This window comes from Lithobates pipiens, unplaced genomic scaffold (genome assembly GCF_037356315.1).
Source record: "Lithobates pipiens isolate NorthernLeopardFrog02 unplaced genomic scaffold, aLitPip1_a1.2 Scaffold_18, whole genome shotgun sequence".
NCBI classification, from domain to species: domain Eukaryota; kingdom Metazoa; phylum Chordata; class Amphibia; order Anura; family Ranidae; genus Lithobates; species Lithobates pipiens.
Genome location: NW_027507758.1, coordinates 646,134,356 through 646,143,002, shown reverse-complemented (window position 1 = coordinate 646,143,002; position 8,647 = coordinate 646,134,356).

Below are 8,647 nucleotides of genomic sequence, written 5' to 3'. Positions count from 1 at the left end.
TCTGTTTTAATCAGCAAAACCTCCACATGGAGAGATTTGGCCAACAAAACAGAGACCCCTCTAAAGTAAGCTATATGGGCAGCATAATAGGATTGAGCTAACCATGGTCGCTTGAGGGACCTTAATTTGGAAATTAACCAGGTGTGTTTCCTGGAGCCAAATAATTTGGGGACAATGTTTTTTCGGACCGAAAATACTAGGGATCGCTTCTGTGGTGAGTTCATCCCTCGTCAGGAAATTATTAGCAGTCTGGCCATGGTAAGTCAAACAGTACATAATGGATATTCTAGGAGCAGACACCAGAGACATAACATTGCATGCCATGGCACCCAGGATATATATAAGAGCATAGGCATATAATATACAAGTGTAAGGCACTATCCAGGGTAAAGGAAGCACAAATAGACATGGAAAACCAAAGTAAAAGAAAAAGCATGCCAAGAACAACCAAAAAAAGAAAAAAGGTAGGAAGTCCAAGTCCATGACAGACCCCTTACCACACAGTACCACCCTCCCCACTCGGCCATCCCAAACATAGTGAGCCTTGGATCCTTAACAGAGAAAAACCTTCACTAAAACAAAGTGAGAAGTCACATGGCCGCGCCACCAATTGGAATATACTCTGGTGCACACATATGACCAGGCTACTGCTGTCTGTGTCACAGTGTGCTGTGGCCAGCAAACACCCCGTACTGCTTGGGTGATGAGTCTGTCTGTAGAATGTGTCCAGCAGTCCCTGCAGGAGGGGTTTCACCTGTCTCAGCAGGATGGAGCAGCTGGGCATTCCCTGGGAGGTTGACAAGGGGATCTCTCACATTCCCTTTCTTCTCTCCCTGTCCCTTCCCTCCTCCCCATGCTATCGGCCGCTGTTTGACTGGGCACATGGGGGTGTGGTGCACATACCTGGCCGGGAGTCCTCCAGGGGGGGACTCTGGGTCCTGGCAGGGGGCTGCACTGGGTGCTGGGGGTCCGCTCGTCTTCTTCCCTGTTTCTGGGCCAAGGTGGGGTGTCTTTGCTGTGTGAGACATGTGGGGAGCCCTCAGTCCATGCAGCTAGGTGGGTGGACTTTTTGTGTGACTTGCCTTAGGTCCCTAAGGTGTGACAGGCGAGTGTGGGTCAGCATGGCGTCAGAATCTGGAGCTTCTTCCCCAGACATCCCTGTTATTGCAACTGGTTCCCCTCCACCTGCGGTGCCTATGGACGCTCTGTCGCCGGTCCTGGAGGCCTTGGTTGCCAGGGTGGAAGTGGCGTGTGGGCGCAAGGGAGGTAAAAAAAAGTCCCCTCTCCCCATCATCTTCTGGGGAAAGCTCTGATTCAGACTCGGGCCCCACTGTGACAGGCGGTCCATGTTCTGATGTATCAGAGGATTCGGACCAGGACCATTTGGACAGTGAGGATGACTCCGTGTCTGGGTCAGCACAGGAAAAGGCGCTTGTAGGAGCACTTATTACAGTGGTGCGGGATACCCTAAAGATGGAGGATACGGCGGGGGCATCTAGTGAGGTGTCGGTCCCTTTTGGGTCCCACAAGCCAGCCCGCACGGCTAAGGTGTTTCCTTATCCAACTTATTTTAATACGTTTGTTTACAAGTAATGGGGAAAACCACAGCAGGCCTTTTCAGTCCCGAAATGCATGGCAGTGCGTTACCCCTTTGAGGAGAGTCTCCTGAAGAAATGGATATCTACTCCGATTGTTGGCCCCCCTGGTATCCAGGTTAAATAAGGTAACCACAATTCCGGTGGAAGGGACTCCTGCTTTCAAGAACCCTGCCAGCAGAAGGGCCGAGGAGGTTGTCCAGTCCATGTTTACAGTTGTGGAGTCAGCATTGCGTCCAGTGTTAGCCATGGCCCTGGTATCGCAGATGCTTGCTGAATGGGCTAAATTGTTGCACCACGAATTGGAGAAGCAACAGGTTTCCCCGGTCTGCGTGGAGCTAGCGAACCAGTTGGTGCAGGGCCTTAAGTATGTCTGTGATGCGGCCTTAGATACGGCCCCCTTGCTCTCTAGAGCCTCAGTATCAGCAGTAGTGCAGGTTCGGGGCCACTCTGTGCAAAACGAGCTGCACAGTGGAGGTAAGTATAACATGTTTGTTATTTTTAAAAAATAAAAATAAAATTTTTAACTTTACAATCCCTTTAATGGTATAGCTATTGAGAGCCAGGTGTTGAAGAACCGGGGTCTGGCGGACTCGGTGATCCCAACTATGTTGAGAGCACGGAAATCTTCTCGGGAAGATATACCATCGTACCTGGAAGGCCTATCTCTCCATGTGTTTGGAGAAAGGATGGCATCCGCGCTCCTTTTCCATATCCAGGATCCTGCCGTTAGCAAGGAGTAGACCAGAAATTGGCATTAAGCACCATTAAAAGGGCAAATCTCAGCCTTAGTAAGAAAGGTATTCCTGCACCAATCAATAGACTCCTAACTAGTGTACTACTGCACGCACTAGGGGAAATGTCTGAACCCACAGGAAAATAAACAGTTCAAAGAGATAGTGGTGCGCCATACTAAAAGTTCAAAGGGGAAAAGGATAATTAGTACCTAATGGTAGTGGTCAAACTGGTCCTAGGTGAAAGGTCAGAAGCCATAAACAAAGTAAATATAGCAGAAGTAATATATAGTATGCAATGGTGAAGCTTATATATAGACAAATAAATCAGTTTCTGACATTCAAGTGTATACCACAGAAAAGTATATGATACGCACTAAAAAAACATAAATTTAAAACAATAATATAAAATAAATCTGTGAATGCGAGTAATAGTGAACTCACGTGCTGGAGAATAAATGCTACAGTACTAATTTCCAACGTGCAGTCACAAGTGAAAATAGTGCATACACTCAGTCCACTAAACAAGCAGGGCTGAGGCTATGAATAGTAAACTACTTATATAGAGAACAAAACAAAAGGAAAAAAATAATTTATATTAAATGAACCATATATTCAATGTCCAAAAAAAACACAAAACATATAACTCTTAAAGTGCACAGTGTAACAGTATTCTGTATCCAATACATAAAGTGCTGGTGCTTGTAAACATAATTCAGTATAGGTGCTGTAGAAAGTGGATATCACGTGCGGTCCTGTGTGGTAAGTATATGGGTGTCCCCTTACCTTACTGCTGTAAGGTTACAGCGTAGATATATATATCTTTAGGGTCCTTGGTGGTCTTTCCCTTTAAGAGTCCTACTGTGGTACCCCAGGTCCTGGTTGGCATTCCTATCCTGCCTATTACAAGCAACGTATGGTCCCTTTTAAGGATAGCCTAAGGATGCTTAGGATGGAGGGTCTCATCACAATACCACATAGAGGGGTTTAAGCAAAGAAGAGGAATGCCTCATGGTGTAGTACTTAAAACATATATTTATTTTCTCTTAAAACAAGGCAAACAGGTACTCACAAACATATACAGATCATTGAGCGGTGTATAAACGAGCGTAGTGGTGCGCGTTTCGTCTTTCCATTCAATGCTTTCATGTTCTAGTCCGGAGAGACTGTGATGTTGGCCGCCCAAGGCCGATACGTCCATCAGATCGGGTCTCGGTGCCGCCATTTGAACTAAGGGAAACAGGCGGTTGAGCCTTGCGGCTTCACTGCCCATTTACTACTGCGCATGTGCAAGTCGCGCAGAACTTTGTGAATTCCCGACTGTGTTCTGGGACACGCACAGGTCCCAGAAGGCAGAGCTACAAACTGGAAATGAAGATTTTTTACCTTGAAGCGTAGAAATTACTGGTGAGTGGGGAAAAAACAGCACATGGAAAAAGCATCCTTGACGTCGATTGATGCCAGCAGCTCTCCCCCTTTTAAGATGGAGACTACTAATCGGATAGACTTGACATGTGAAAAGAACAGATATTCAAAACTGGTTTAGACCTTTAAGACCTAAAATGGGTTTGACATACCGTACGGTTTTGGAACAGTAAAAGAAAGGTTTGAATAATCCTTGCCCTACCAAGGGGATCACCAATATCACTCTTTGAGACAAGAGATGATCCAAAGCTAGAAAGAGAGACTTCTTTTCACTGGATCTCTGAGAACATTTTTATCTGAGAAAATAAGGAGACGGGAACTCTGACAAAGTTCCTGCCAGACCCTTGAAACCTGTAGAAGCCTTCCCCCCACTTGAGTGAGCAAAGGCTCCCTTTCATAAGGCTTTAGTACCTGCCCCAGGTCCTCTTTTGACCCTGGGACTCACCCTGAGGTTTTACCTCTTGAATCGTGGAGGTGGAGGCCGTCTTGATTGCTTGGAGGCTGATGCCCCTGCCACTGGAGAAGAAGCACATTTAAAAGAAAAATACTTAAACTTCTTAAGCGGAAGAAAGGGAACTTTTCCCATTAGGAAATCTTTGGATATACTAATCCAGATTGTCTCCAAATAACTGTTCACAATAATAAGGGAAACTGGCCAAGAGCTTTTTGCTTGGTGCTTCGGCTGACATAGGATTATATGCACATGTACCAGCCTTAGCATGAGCCGTGAGGCCTGAAGAAGAGTCAACTGTAAACAGAACGCTTCTGATATGCCAGCCAAACCCTGGGCCTGCTAATCAGCAATAACTATGAGTACCTCTAAAAACTGGTCCCTTAAGGACTGAGATACTCTGAACACCAGCTAAGGTTTAAATGATGGAGCCTGCGGGCAAAATAACGTTTTTTGTTTTTTTTTTTCCGTAAAAGAGTTTTATTGAAAAATAGTATGCAAATATACAAGTAACAAAACAGATAAACTGACAATGCGTGTACATTGCAAACAATGACAAGTTTAGTTAACAGTGTATCTTGGTAAAACAGTAATAGAACTTGTTTCCACCTAATGTTGTTAAACCTATCAACACAATGCATTTGATATATGCGTCTGTCTTAAAGTATGATGCTTAGAATCCGCATTACAACAATCAGGTTAATAGACTTTGGACGGATAAAAATGGTGTCATCTGTCTCAGTAGGTGGAGTATGTAGAGCGGTTGATATTCATCTGGGATTGGGTGGTCAAAAGCAGAAAGAGGTCAGTCGTCAGTGTTGGAAAAAAGAAAATGAAAACAGGGAAAGAGAGAAAAAAAGAAAAAAAAGGGAGAGGTGGGGGGAGGGTGATCAGAGGGATTGTGACTAGGGAGGATGTTGGGAATGGGCAAGGGTGATTTCAAAGAGAGGGGGGGGACGGTTGACCAAGAGTGCCGCCCCCACAGCCCCCACCATCCTTCCAGTTAGAGAGGAGCTCTCAGTGTGGGGGACCCCGTCCAGCGTGGGTCCCTCTTAGCTCTTTGTGGGAGGCGGGGCAAGAACAGTATGCAGGTCGAGGTGAGCCCTCTAAAGGGGGAGCGTTGGTGAGGATATGTTGAGGTCGTTATTGGGGCCGTTCGAACGATTTGAGTTCATGATGGAGGCATATCTATCCGAAGTACAAAAGTGATTCCAACAAGCCCATGTCTGTGAGTATTTGGAAGGGGAATCTCTGGCAATGTGTATCAATTCCTCCAGCTCTGCTATTCTCCCCACTCTTACTAGCCATTCAGATGTCGTTGGAGAGTGGGGGGTGCCCCAATGGGTGGAAATACATAGTTTGGCAGCATTAATCATATGGACCCCAACAGATTTCCTGTAAGATTGGATTGATGTAGAAGAGTAATGCAGAATCATCCGAGCTGGGGAAAATTCAATAGGATATGTGGTTACTTGAGCGGTTATATCGCGTACCTGTGACCAGAAATTCTGAAGCCGTGGGCATGACCACCATATGTGTAGGAGTGTGCCCCTGTCTGTCGAGCATCGCCAGCATTTGTCTGGTGTGTCCGGATTGAATTTGTGGAGAAGATCAGGGGTGCGGTACCATCTTGAGAGCGTTTTGTAGTTATTTTCTTGAATTGTGGCGTTAAGTGAGCCTTTGTGTGCTAACGTAAAGATTTTTTCCCAGTCCGCTTCTGATAGATCTAGTTGTAAATCTTTTTCCCATGACCTGCAAGAATTCCAATCTTTAGGCGAAACTGATGTGAAGAGCATAGAATGTGTGGTGGAGATCATGTGTTGCTGCGTCGAGGTCTGGGAACATAGGCTTTCAAATGGGGTCAAGGTTTGCGCTAGGCGCGAATCTTGATTAACCTCCCTGGCGGTATGATTCAGTCTGGAATAAGGTGCTGAAAGCGGTACAATTATTTTGCATGGAAATCTGGCTTTTATTTTGTAGTCCTGTAATTCTTAGCAATAACGCTCTGAAATCTCTTCAAACCAGAGTCTAGCGGACATCCCGGGTATGATAAAGTTTATAATATAATAAAGAATAATAAAAATTATTCAATAATGTAATCAAATCCAAAAAAAATGAAAAAGGGACATGTTTTGGTTGCTATGGACAATCTCCAAATTCCAAGCAGTAAAAAACAGTATTTATAATATAAAAGTGCATGCAGGGCATTGCACAAACCACTAGGGACAAAGGGGGTGTGTATTTTTTACTACAGCACTGTAATCTCTAAGATTACAGTGCTGTGTGTGTTTTGTGTCTTTTTACATTTTTGAATTTGCCGCCGTTCTCCGCTCCCGTGCGTCGTAACGTCGCAGGGAACGGAGCTCGGCGGCATTCGGCACTGTGAATCGAGCGCAGGACGGCTCGATCACACAGCGCGGGGGACATCGCTGGATCCAGGGGACAAGGTAAGTAACGTTACCTGTGTCCTCCCCTGCATCGAGCGGTGCAAGCCCGAGTCTAGCTCGGGGTTACCGCTATTGTAATTAAAATTCCAACCCGAGCCAGACTCGGGGTTACCGCTGAGGAGGTTAATAGTGGTGAGAAAGTGACGGATTTGCAAGTAGGACCAATAGGGGAATGGGGGGCTGTCTGGAAGACGTGGGAGTGCGTTTTGTTCTAGGAGTTTGCCCCCACTGAAAAAGTGTCTAGCTAAGACTGACTCGTGCGGCCATATAGAGGCCAAAAAATTCCTCGACATTCCTGGAGAGAAGGCAGGATTAAGGCGTACAGGTGTAAGGGGGCCCGGAATGGATGAGATCTGGGGATCCTTACATACCTCTCCAAAACATCCTAAAGTTGCTCCTATAAGTGGGTGTTCTTTCAGGGTTTTAGGGACATGAGAAAAGGGTATCCACGGCACAGACTTGAGAGGCAAATCTGAAAACGACTCTTCTAACGATACCCAATCCTTACAGCTTTCGTGTAGTGACCAATCCGCTATCCTGCCCAGGTGACACGCTCGGGAGTAATTCAGGATATCTGGGAGGCCGATTCCTCCTTTGGTTTTGGGCTTGGATAGTTGTGAAAAACGTATTCTTGTTTTTTTTTGTTTCCATAAAAACTTTAAGGAAAGCCGTTTTACCGTCAGAAAGAAAGGTTTTGGGACTTTAATGGGTAGCGCTTGTAAGAGATATAAAATACGAGGCAGGATGTTCATCTTAAGGATGGCCGCTCTGCCAAACCAAGAAAAATTAGGTTTTTCCCATCTATGCAAGTCTGCGGATATAGATTGGGTCAGCGGGACAAAGTTTTTAAGATATAAGTCAGCTAAGCGTGGGGTCAGTTGAGTGCCGAGATAAGTGATAGAGTCTTTTTTCCATATGAAGGGGAAATTCTCGCTACATTGGGTTACTATCTCTTCGGGCAGGGAGATATTGAGGGCGTGAGATTTAGAGAAGTTAATCTTTAAATTGGATATTTGGCGAAATAACTCAAAGTCTTTAAGCAAATTGGGGATCGACGTTAAAGGTTCGGTCAGGAAGAGTAAAATATCGTCGGCAAAGGCCGCAAGTTTATATGTGCGGCCTGCAACTGGGATCCCTTTTATATTATCATTGGTGCGTAGGCATTGGAGGAAGGGTTCTAAGGTCAAAATGAAAAGGAGTGGGGAGAGGGGACATCCCTGTCTCGTTCCGTTGTGGATGGGAAAGGCGTCCGACAGGTGGCCGTTGACCCGGACCCTCGCCGTCGGTGCGGTATATAAGGCCATAATGAAGTTATACATACGATTCCGAAGGCCCAGGTGGCGTAAGACCGCCCCTAGATAGTCCCAGGCCAACCTGTCAAACGCCTTTTCCGCATCCAGAGACAGAAAGAAGCCCTGCCGATGTTGGGTAGTCAATAAGTGGTGTAGGTTAATGGCTTTGATGGTGTTGTCCCTGGCCTCTCTGCCAGGGACGAATCCCACTTGATCTTTTGAAATAATAGAGGGTATGAAGGGAAGTAAACGGGTTGCTAGCATTTTGGCGAATAATTTGAGATCTACGTTCAGTAGAGAAATCGGTCTATAATTGGCGGTTGATGTGGTATCCTTGTTTGCCTTCGGTATCACCGTGATATGCGCTTCTAGTAGTCTGTGGAAAGGTGTGGAGGTAGGGGAAAGGGAGTTAAATGCTTTAAGGAAGGGGGATAATAAAAGGTCCATAAAGGTTTTATAGTATGACGCTGAAAAACCGTCGGGACCAGGGCTCTTACCCGGCTTTAGTTGCTTTATTGCCTTCTTAAGTTCGTCTACCGATAAGGGGTTGTCTAATTCGCTTGCCTCCTCTCCAGGAATGGATTTGAGGTTGTATTTAGTGAGAAAGTCCGAGATAAGCGATTGTCGTTTCGATTGACCTAGGGGGGTTGTAGACTGTAATGGTAAGTTGTAAAGCTCTGAGAAGTACTTCTCAAACTGTTTG